Below are 10,529 nucleotides of genomic sequence, written 5' to 3'. Positions count from 1 at the left end.
CACTTGGGCTTCAGACATCTGTGTTAGTGCTCAAGCAGGCTTCAGGGAGTGCCAGAGCCTGGCACTGTCATCAGAGGGTAACAGAACACCTGGGTATAAGTAGGTCAATGATCTGCTCTGCTTAGCAGTACAACTCAAAAGTGGGGGTGGAAGGATTAAGGGATGTTAGAGCATCTGAGGAAGAGATTGACTGATAGAGCATTCTCTGCCTCCCCTGAGGCAAATTTACCAGTCAAATGCACCTCAGAAAGGGGAGGATCACTAGAGATGAACCTAGGCTGGCAGGTCTGTGATGCAGGCAAAACCATTGGCTTGGCTGAGGTGCATCTACACCAACACACAGTGTGGGCAGCATCCAGGAGGAGCTGGAAGCCATTGTTCAGCAGGAAGGCTTTGATGTTGCCACCCTCACAGAAGCATGGTGGGATGACTATCATCATGGGATGATGCAATTTCTGGATATAAGCTCTTCAGAAGAGACAGGCAAAGCAGGAGAGGTGGTTGTGTAGCACTGTACACTAGGAAGTGTTTTGATTGTATTGAAATTGATGATGAAGATGACAAGGTTGAGTGCTTCTGGATCACAGGGAAGGTCAGCAGGGCAGACATCACGGTGGGAGTCCCTTAGAGACCACGAGCCAGGAGCAGGCTGATGAGGCCTTCTACAAGCAGCTGGCAGAGGCGTCACAGTCACCAGCCTTTGTGCTCATGGGTGACTTCAACTTGCCAGATGTCTGCTGGAAATACAGCAGAAAAGGGAGTTCCTGGAATGTGTGGAAGACAGCTTTCTAACTAACACAACTGGTAAATGAGACTAACAGAGGAGGGGCCCTGTTGCTTGTGGGCTAAGAAAAACTGGTGGGTGAACATCTTGGGCAGAGTGACCACAGACTGTTAGGGTTTTCTGTACTGGGTGAAGTAAGGAGGGGCACCAGCAAAACTTCTGCCTTGGACTTCGGTGATCAGACCTTGCCCTTTTTAGGACATTGATTGACCAAGTCCCTTGGAAGTCAGTTCTGAAGGGCAAAGGAGTCCAGGAAGGCTGGATGTGTTTTAAAAAGGAATTGTTAAATATTCAGGAACAGACTATCCCCATGTGTGGAAAGACAAGTTGTATGGGAAAAAGACCAGTGTGGTTAAAAAGATATCTTCATTTGGAAGTTAGGGGGGAAGAAAGAGAATGCATCGTCTCTGGAAGGAGGGTCAGGTAACTTGGGAGGACTGTAAGGACTTCACAAAGTCATGTAGGAAGAAGATTAAAAGGAACAAAGCCCAACTAGAACTTGCTTTCGCCACTACAGTTGAAGACAACAAAAGAAGTTTGTATAAGTACTTTGACAGCAAAAGGGTCAAGGATTGCATTGTGAGTCAGAGAGGAGCAGAGGGTGGAGCTTCCTGAGTTGCTGCTGAGTGGCTGAAGTATATAATAGATCGTTGAGCAGGTGTGCCGATTGCATTGTGAGTCAGAGAGGAGCAGAGGGTGGAGCTTCCTCAGTTGCTGCTGAGTGGCTGATTATAAGAGGTGTCTGGGGAGCACGGCGACCCAGAGCATGGCGAACGGGGTTGTGGTGAGTCTCTGGGGAGTATACAAGGCAGTTTGCGCGGGCAGGTCAAGCAGGCAGGGTTGACAGCTTTCTTGCTAGTAAGGAGTGCTCTGTATTGTTTGAGGTCTTTCTGCTGCCTGGTTATTTTTGAGGTGTTTGTCAGTAATGGTGTCTACACGGTCAAAAGCTGTGGCTGGTATAAGTGACCAAGTCGGGCCCTCCAAAAAGGATGTGTCTGTACAGACCCATCCGTGTCCAGAGTGTTTGAGCTTATCGGTGGCCTCAGGGAGTGTTGTGGAGGAGACCTGACTGCGGTGTGAACAAGTGAATGACCTCCTTTCACTGGTGACTGAGCTTAGGGAGGAAGTCGAAAGGTTAAGGAGTATCAGGGAAAGTGAAAGGGAAATAGACTGGTGGAATTCAGCCCTGTCATCTTTAAGGGAGGCTTCTGACCAAGAGACTGAGGACTTATATGCCTCCCGCTCTCAGGTAACAGAAGGGCACCTTGTAGATGAAGAGGAGTGGAAACGGGTCCCCTTTCGGGGAGGTAATAGCAAAAAGTCCTCCCCCTCCCCATCATCCAGCCAAGTACCACTTCAGAATAGGTATGAGATCCTGGATAGAGAGACCCAACTAGATGATTTAGGAGAGAATTGCCTGCCCAGTGAACCCCCCAATTATGGTTCATCTGCAAGATGGATCACTACCTCTAGCGTCAAGAAGAAAAGAAGGGTAATCGTAGTAGGTGATTCCCTTCTGAAGGGAACCGAGGGCCCCATATGTCAACCAGACCCATCCCACAGGGAAGTCTGTTGCTTCCCTGGGGCCCAGGTACAAAATATCACTGAGAGACTTCCTGGGCTGATTCAGCCCTCTGATTATTACCCACTGCTGATACTCCAGGCTGGCAGTGATGAGATTGAAAAGATGAGTGTCAAGGCAATTAGAAAGGATTTCAGGGTAATGGGTCAGTTGATAGGGCAGGAGCACAGGTAGTGTTCTGCTCAGTCCCTTTGGTGGTGGAGGAAAATGATGAGAGAAACAGGAGAATCCGCATCATCAACAAGTGGCTTAAGCATTGGTGTCATCCGGCAGAATTTTGGATTCTTTGATCATGGGGAAACTTTTACAGAATCTGCTGTACTGGAACCAGATGGGGTACATCTCTGTTAAGGACAAAAGGTTTTTAGCTCATGAACTGGCAGACCTCATTGAGACAGCTTTAAACTAAGTTTGAAGGGGAAGGGGATGCAGCTGAGCTATCTGGAAGCAGGCCCAAGGGTTGCAAGGCTGAGTTAGGGGTGAAGTCAGTAGCCCAGCTGAGGTGTGTGTATACCAATGCACACAGCTTGGGCAACAAACAAGAAGAGCTGGAGGCCATGGTGCAGCTGCAGAGCTATGATGTAGTTGCCATCACAGAAACATGGTGGGATGACTCACATAACTGGAGTACTGCACTGGATGGATACAAGCTCCTCAGAAGAGACAGGAAAGGAAGAAGAGGTGGAGGGGTGGCGCTTTATATTAAGCAGGACTTTCGATGCCGTAGAAATTGAAACTAATGATGATGGAGTTGAATGTCTATGGGTAAGAATAAAGGGCAAGGCCAGCAAGGCTGACACCCTACTGGGAGTCTGCTATCGTCCACCCAACCAGGAAGAAGAGGTAGATGACTTATTCTATAAACAGCTAGGTAATGTTTCAGGATCATCAGCCCTTGTTCTTGTGGGTGATTTCAACCTACCAGACATCTTCTGAGAACTTAATACAGCAGTAAAGAGACAGTCCAGGAAATTCTTTGAGTGTATGGAGGACAACTTTCTGTCTCAGCTGGTGGGTGAACCCACCAGGGGAGGGACTATGTTAGATCTGCTGTTTGCAAATAGAGATGGGCTGGCGGGAAATGTGATGGTTGGAGGTCACTTGGGGCAGAGTGATCATGAAATAATAGAGTTCTCAATATTTGGTGAGGTCAGGAGGAGCACCAGTAAGACTCTTGCGTTGGACTTCCAGAGGGCAGACTTTGGCCTGTTTAGGAGACTTATTCAGAGTGTCCCTTGGGAAGCAGCCCTTAAAAACAAAGGAGTTCAGGAAAGGTGGGCATGCCTCAAAACAGAGATCTTGAGGGCACAGGAACAGACCGTCCCTGTGTGCCGAAAGATCAGTCAACGGGGTAAATGTGCAGCCTGGCTGGGCAAGGAGATTTTGGAGGAGATTAGGAATAAAAAGAGGATGTATCAGTGTTGGACGAAGGGTCAGGTCTCTAAGGAAGTATTCAAGAAGGCTGCTGGAGCATGCGGAAAAAAAATTAGGGAGGCCAAAGCTCAGTTTGAACTTAAAATGGCGACTTCTGTAAAGGATAATAAGAAATGTTTTTACAAATACATTAATGCTAGAAGGAAGGGTAAGACCAGCCTTTGTTCTTTATTGGACAAGGGAGGGAACTTAGTATCTGCAGATGAGGAGAAGGCAGAAGTGCTTAATGCCTACTTTGCCTCAGTTTTTAGTGGGAAGATGACTTGCCCTCAAGGTATCTGCCCGCCTGGGCTGGTTGATGGTGTCATGGAGCAGAATGGTCCCCACATTATCCAAGAGGAGGCAGTCAAAGAACTACTGAAATGCTTGGATGTTCATAAATCTATGGGACCAGACGGGATCCACCCCAGGGTAATGAGAGAGCTGGCAAACGAGCTTGCAAAGCCACTCTCCATCATTTACCAACAGTCCTGGCTCACTGGTGAGGTTCTGGATGACTGGAAGCTGGCCAGTGTGATACCTGTTCACAACAAGGGTGCAAAGGAGGATCCTGGTAATTATAGACCAGTCAGCCTGATCTCAGTACCTGGCAAAATAATGGAACAGTTTATATAAAGTGCCATCACACAGAATTTACAGGATGGCCAGGGTATCAGACCCAGCCAGCATGGGTGTAGGAGGGGTAGGTCATGTTTAACCAACCTGGTCACCTTTTATGACCAGGTAACCCGCCTAGTGGATGCAGGGAAGGCTGTAGATGTTGTTTATTTGGATTTCAGCAAGGCCATTGACACTGTCTCCCACAGCATACTCCTAGACAAGCTGGCAGCCCGTGGCTTGGACAGGAGCACTCTTTGCTGGGTTCAGAACTGGCTGCATGGCCGGGCCCAGAGAGTGGTGGTGAATGGTGCTGCATCCAGCTGGCGACCAGTCACCAGTGGTATCCCTCAGGGATCTGTGCTGGGACCAGTTCTGTTTAATATTTTTAATGATGACATGGAGGGGGGTTTAGAGTCTTTCATTAGCAAATTTGCAGATAACACTAAGCTGGGAACGTGTGTTGATCTGTTAGAGGGACAGAGGGCTTTGCAGAGGGACTTGGAACGGTTGGATGGATGGGCAGAATCTAATGGGATGAAGTTCAATGAGTCCAAGTGCCGAGTCCTGCACTTTGGCCACAATAACCCCCTGCAACGTTATAGGCTGGGGACGGTGTGGCTGGACAGTGCTCAGGGGGAAAGGGACCTGGGGGTGCTGGTTGACAGCCGGCTGGACGTGAGCCAGCTGTGCCCAGGTGGCCAAGAAGGCCAATGGCATCCTGGCCAGTATCAGGAACGGTGTGGCCAGCAGGAGCAGGGAGGTCATTCTTCCCCTGTACTCAGCCCTGGTGAGGCCTCACCTGGAGTATTGTGTCCAGTTCTGGGCCCCTCAGTTTAGGAGGGACATTGAGATGCTTGAGCATGTCCAAAGGAGAGCAGTGAGGCTGGTGAGGGGCTTGGAGCACAAGCCATATGAAGAACGACTGAGGGAGCTGGGGTGTTCAGCCTGGAGAAAAGGGACTCAGGGGTGACCTTATCACTCTCTTCAACTTCCTGAAAGGTGGCTGTGGTGAGCTGGGGGTCGGTCTCTTTCTCCGGGCAACAACAGACAGAACAAGAAGACACAGTCTCAAGCTGCACCAAGGGAGATACAGGCTAGAATTAAGGAGGGAGTTTTTCACAGAAAGAGTGGTCAAATACTGGAATCATCTACCCAGGGAGGTGGTGGAGTCACCATCCCTTGATGTGTTTAAAAAAAGACTGGATGTGGCGCTTGGTGCCATGATCTAGTTGAGGTGTTAGAACATGGGTTGGACTCCATGATCTTAAAGGTCCCTTCCAACCTAGAAATTCTGTGATTCTGCTGATCTGCTTAAGGTTAGGAAGGCTCTGCAGACAGACCTGGACAAACTCAATGTGTCAAGGGCAAGTGCACGAGGTTCAGTAAGGTGAAGGGCTGGGTTCTGCTCTTGGGTTGCAGCAACCCCATGCAGTGCTACAGGCTGAAGGCAGAGTGGCTCAAGAACTGTTCAGCAGAAAGGGACTTGGGTGTGACAACCAGCTTAATGTGAGCCAGCGTGTGCCCAGGTGGCTAAGAAGGCCAATGGCATCCTGGCCTGTATCAGAAAGTGTGGCAGGGATTGTCCCTCTGCACTTGGCACTGGTGAGGCCACACCTCGAGTACTGTGTCAGGTTTTGGCCCTTCACTTTAAAAAGGAAATTGAAATGCTGAAGGCATGTCCAGCAAAGGGCAACAAAGCTCATGAAAGGTCTAGAAAGCTTGTCTTGTGAGGAGCAGCTGAAAGAGTTGGGTTTGTTGGTCTAGAGAAGAGGAGGCTCTAGGAGGACCTTTTCACTCTCTGCAACTGCCTGAAAGGAGGGTGTAGCCAGGTGGGGACTGGTCTCTACTACTGTGTCCACAGGGAGGGGATAAGAGGAAATGGCCTTCAGCTCAGACAGGGGAGATTCAGATTAGATGTTAGAGAAAAAAATTCACTGTTATGGTGGTCAAGCATTGGAATAGGGTGCCCAGGGAGCTGGTTGGAGTTACCAGCCCTGGAGGTGTTGAAGAGTTGTCAGGATCTGGGGCTGAGCAATGGTTAATGGTTTAGGGGTTGCAGGGCTAGTTCTGGGTTGACAGTGGAACTTGGTCTCTCCCACCCTTGATGATTCCATGATTCAGAGTTTGCAGTTGGATTTTTTAACAGACCCACAAATAAAGGAGGCATTTATCTATAAACACTGCATGAGAAACCTGTTCAAGGACTTTCTCCAAACTTTTACATAGCCTGTTCATGTTGCTTTCAGTGGTGTAACCAAGCCATATTCTCAGCTCACCAATGGAGTAACTATAGAGATACCTGGCCTTCTGTTTACTGAATGCATTAAATCAGTTTTGGAGGCTCAGGAAGATGTGTGCAGGTTCAACAACCCGAATATGTTAATTTTATCGTTTAGAAAGCAACTGCATTACTGTGCATGCCTTGCTGTTGCTCAGAGCAATGCTTTTATAGCTAATAGCATAACCAAAGAGAGAGGCAGCAATCTTCTTTAGCACAGTCTGCATTATGAAGCTCTGTGGTCAGAGCTGTCTGAATTTCAGGCATTAATAAATCCTTCTAACTTGTCCTTTCGTTAGTACCACTGAGGCAGATGTGCACATATTCAGGTCTTGAGTATTTAAAAACTGGTCTTGTGTGTTTAAAAACTGACATAAATAGCTCTTCTGTAAAGTAATTGAGAGTATTTGGGGCACTAGCAATCTCACCAATTCATGCCATAGCACATCTCTTAAGCAGCCATATTTAATAACCTAAAGCAGTAAACCTGTAGCTATAATTTGGGAAGACCTTCATTCACATTTAATGTTCAGGAGTCACTTCACTTACATCAGTATGTATTAAAGCAATAGGTAGAAAGTAAGAATGCTGTTTATTCTTGTGTTCTGAACAAGCAAGCTGTGAGTGTCTGTGCCCTGTGTGACATTATTGCAGCATTCACACTAATTTTCAAGCTTTTTCGCAGCACCAGAGATTTCATGCTATTAGATTCAGTTAGTGCTTTTCTGTGTACTGTAACTGTGTGGTTGTGATGTGACTTTATCTACTTTGCCTAATGTAAAAACAAAAATTACTTCAGAATCCATTAGAACTTGATGAGCTGGATCATCTTTCCTGAGTCAGAGGGCAGTAACCCAATCTTTTCTGTTCTGACCACAGAAGAAAGCAAGCTATTTGCTCTGTGCATTCCCCATAATGGGATCTCTGCATTTGTTTGCTTTAGAAACTTCACCCACACTTTTCTGACTAAATTCCTCCTAGTATGGGAAATAGGGTTTATTTAATGTTTACCTAGCATTTGACCTGCTGTCTTTTTCCTAAGTGATGGACATGAAACTGTGAGAAAACATGTCCTAGGTGCAAGGAAGGACTTCCTGCTGTGCTGTTGAGCTCTGACAGTCTGAACTTCCAATGTGGAAATGTGGCAATGCTTTGGGTCCACCAGCTGCAGCATGGGCTGTCAGTTTGGGTTTTCTTTAGCAGCAAACAAGCACTTTCAGAGATGTTTTAAATAGGCACACAGTAGCTAATGGCATCAGGTCCCTCTGGTCACTTTAGGCTTTATGCCATTCCTCTGGGTTGGTAATGGTTCTGCACTTCAGATTTTCCTCTGCTAATGAACCCCTCACAGGGTGGCATTGCTGAAGTATCATCATCATTTGACCTTTCTTACAATTGACTAGACTGACATTAAATAGCCCATTATGTTAATATTTCATCTACTTCTTGCTTTTCCAGTCTCATGTATTATGCAGCTCTTAATAGCACTTGGCTGCAGCAAGGGATTTTTTTTTTCTGTCTTTCAAATAGTCTCTTAATCCTGTTCACAAAAACTAAGACTCCGAATATTGTACTAGACATAAGTTAAAGACATTCACTTGAAAATGATACTTCCCTAGTCATGATCATACTTTAGCATTAGATGAGACACTGCTGAAAGTGCATTACAGGAGGATTCCAGCATGGAATTACTGGTATTACTGTCCTCATACTAAATCACTCTTTAATCAGTTCCATTTCCTCACAAGTGGAACTGCTGCTCCAAGTGTACCAGTAACTGTGCAAATTGTTGTATTTTGAATTGCAGCTTCTGTCTCTTTGCAGCTGGAAGAGGGAGAGCAAAGAGAGAGAAAAGTGTGGTGTGACTGTTCCTTCTGCCCAAAAGCAGAGATGTGGCCTCACCAGCTTGTGCCATCAGCCAGCTTACCAGTGTGAGCTGCCAGCCTGTGGCAGGGAGTTAACATGGCATCAGAATTCAATGGAGATTAAATCATGGTCCCCAGTTAGGTGGATACACAGTGTCACAGTACCAAGCCTGGGAGATTCAGAAACAGAGCTCAGAGCAAGTGGTTAAGTAAGGTATGTGGAACTTACATAAACAAGAGTTTCTTGGCAGCATAGAAGGGAAGGGAATTGCACAGTCAAGCAAAATACCTGCTATAGTGATGTATTTTGGCTGGCCAAAAATGCTTTTATCTGAACTGTTCTTAGGTGTTTGTATGAAATAACGTTTTAATAGTCCCTGGTTGCAAAGAGTTCCTACAATTTATAGAAATTGGTAGCCTTGCAAATGAAATTTTCCATGTGCTGTCCTCTTGGATGTTTCTGGCATGGTGCTTCTCTACAGCCACTTTCCTTCCAAGTGCTGGGTAGTATTGACAGGAGCAGTACTAGCCTTGCCTTTCTCTGTACTGTTGTCAGGTGGAGTACGGTAGGTCAGGGAGATTTTAGCACGCAGAAGATGCCTTTATCAAGACCTACAATTCTATGCAACTTTCTATTAACTGAGTAAACACTGAACTGTCTTCCAGCATTATGGGTCGCTGCCAGTCTATTTACATTTTCTACCTTTATATGCACAAGGATAAACCAGCAGTCAACAGATCTTAATCTCTAGCGTGTATAAGAAATTGTAACACTTTGTATTACTTTGAAGTACACTTTGTATAAAAGTTGAACTAATAAAGGGTCTACACCATAATTAACACACTTTGGTTCACTTCATTCTGTACAGAAGTTTGAGTACCTCTTTATCACATTTAGGTACACTGGCCTGCAGAGCACAGGAGTCACAAATGCACTGCAGTCACAGGCTTGGTGCCCTGGAGTAAGCAAGGCTGCATTTTTCCTCCTAGACGAAGCAATAAACACAGCAAGTGTTCAGTCAGACTATCCCTTCTCCAGATTTCCCTCCCACCTCAGATGGGAGTTTCTGAATCGGATGAGCTTCGAAGGCAAAGCACTGGCAAAAATTTGAGAATTCCTGGAGTACGACACTCCAGTCCTGCACAGACAATAGGACAATGAAGGGGCAAGGGAAGAACTCATTCTCTGTCCATCAACTGCAGGAATCTTACCCCTAATGCAATTTTTTTAATGGCCACTACAAATACCCTGGTGGAGACATGTAAGAGCAGCAAAACAACAGAGCTGTTGTATTGCTTAAACATGAGCAATCCGGACTTGGGGCACTCAAGCAGGAATTTGCTGCATGCAGTCCTCTGCCTTCACTGACTAGACCCATTCTTACCTGCTGGAGGAGTTACTCAGCAGAAGAAAAAAGGCTGAAAGCCAACATGGAACAAGCAGAAACCAGCCCAGATCTGGGCTGACAGCCTGTTTATCTCCTACACCTCTCCACGAGCACCTGGCCCTCAGCCACATTACAGACTGCACAGCAGCGAAGGATTTTGGAAGCAAAACCAAACGCACACAACTTGTCTCACCCTTATGCCACACACAAACTGAGCCTTTGTCTGTCCATGCTGCACTGGAGATCTTTTCTGCGTCACTCCCTCTCCTCCCAGTGTTCTGCTCATCAAGTCAGCACAGGAGTCTCTGAAGTTAGCCACTTCCTGGTGTTCCAGTCAGGAAACAAAACTTGAAAATGTCTTTTAGCCAGAGTATCAAAAGCAAAATTGAACACTTCTTTGAAGTGTTATTTACTTATGGTAGCAATCTCATTTTTAAAAGCAAACCAAGTAACACCTGAGTTTTAAACAGCATTATTTCATGCTGAATTTATCCATGAAAGGAACCACTTTGTATTGAAGGGTCACAGAACTAAATTCAATAGTAAAAAACCCCAAAAACAATAATATATATACACTTCTTTTTTCAAGTTTAAATTT

Source organism: Zonotrichia leucophrys, chromosome 2 (genome assembly GCF_028769735.1).
Source record: "Zonotrichia leucophrys gambelii isolate GWCS_2022_RI chromosome 2, RI_Zleu_2.0, whole genome shotgun sequence".
Classification (NCBI taxonomy): domain Eukaryota; kingdom Metazoa; phylum Chordata; class Aves; order Passeriformes; family Passerellidae; genus Zonotrichia; species Zonotrichia leucophrys.
Note: the sequence above shows the minus strand (reverse complement) of the source record.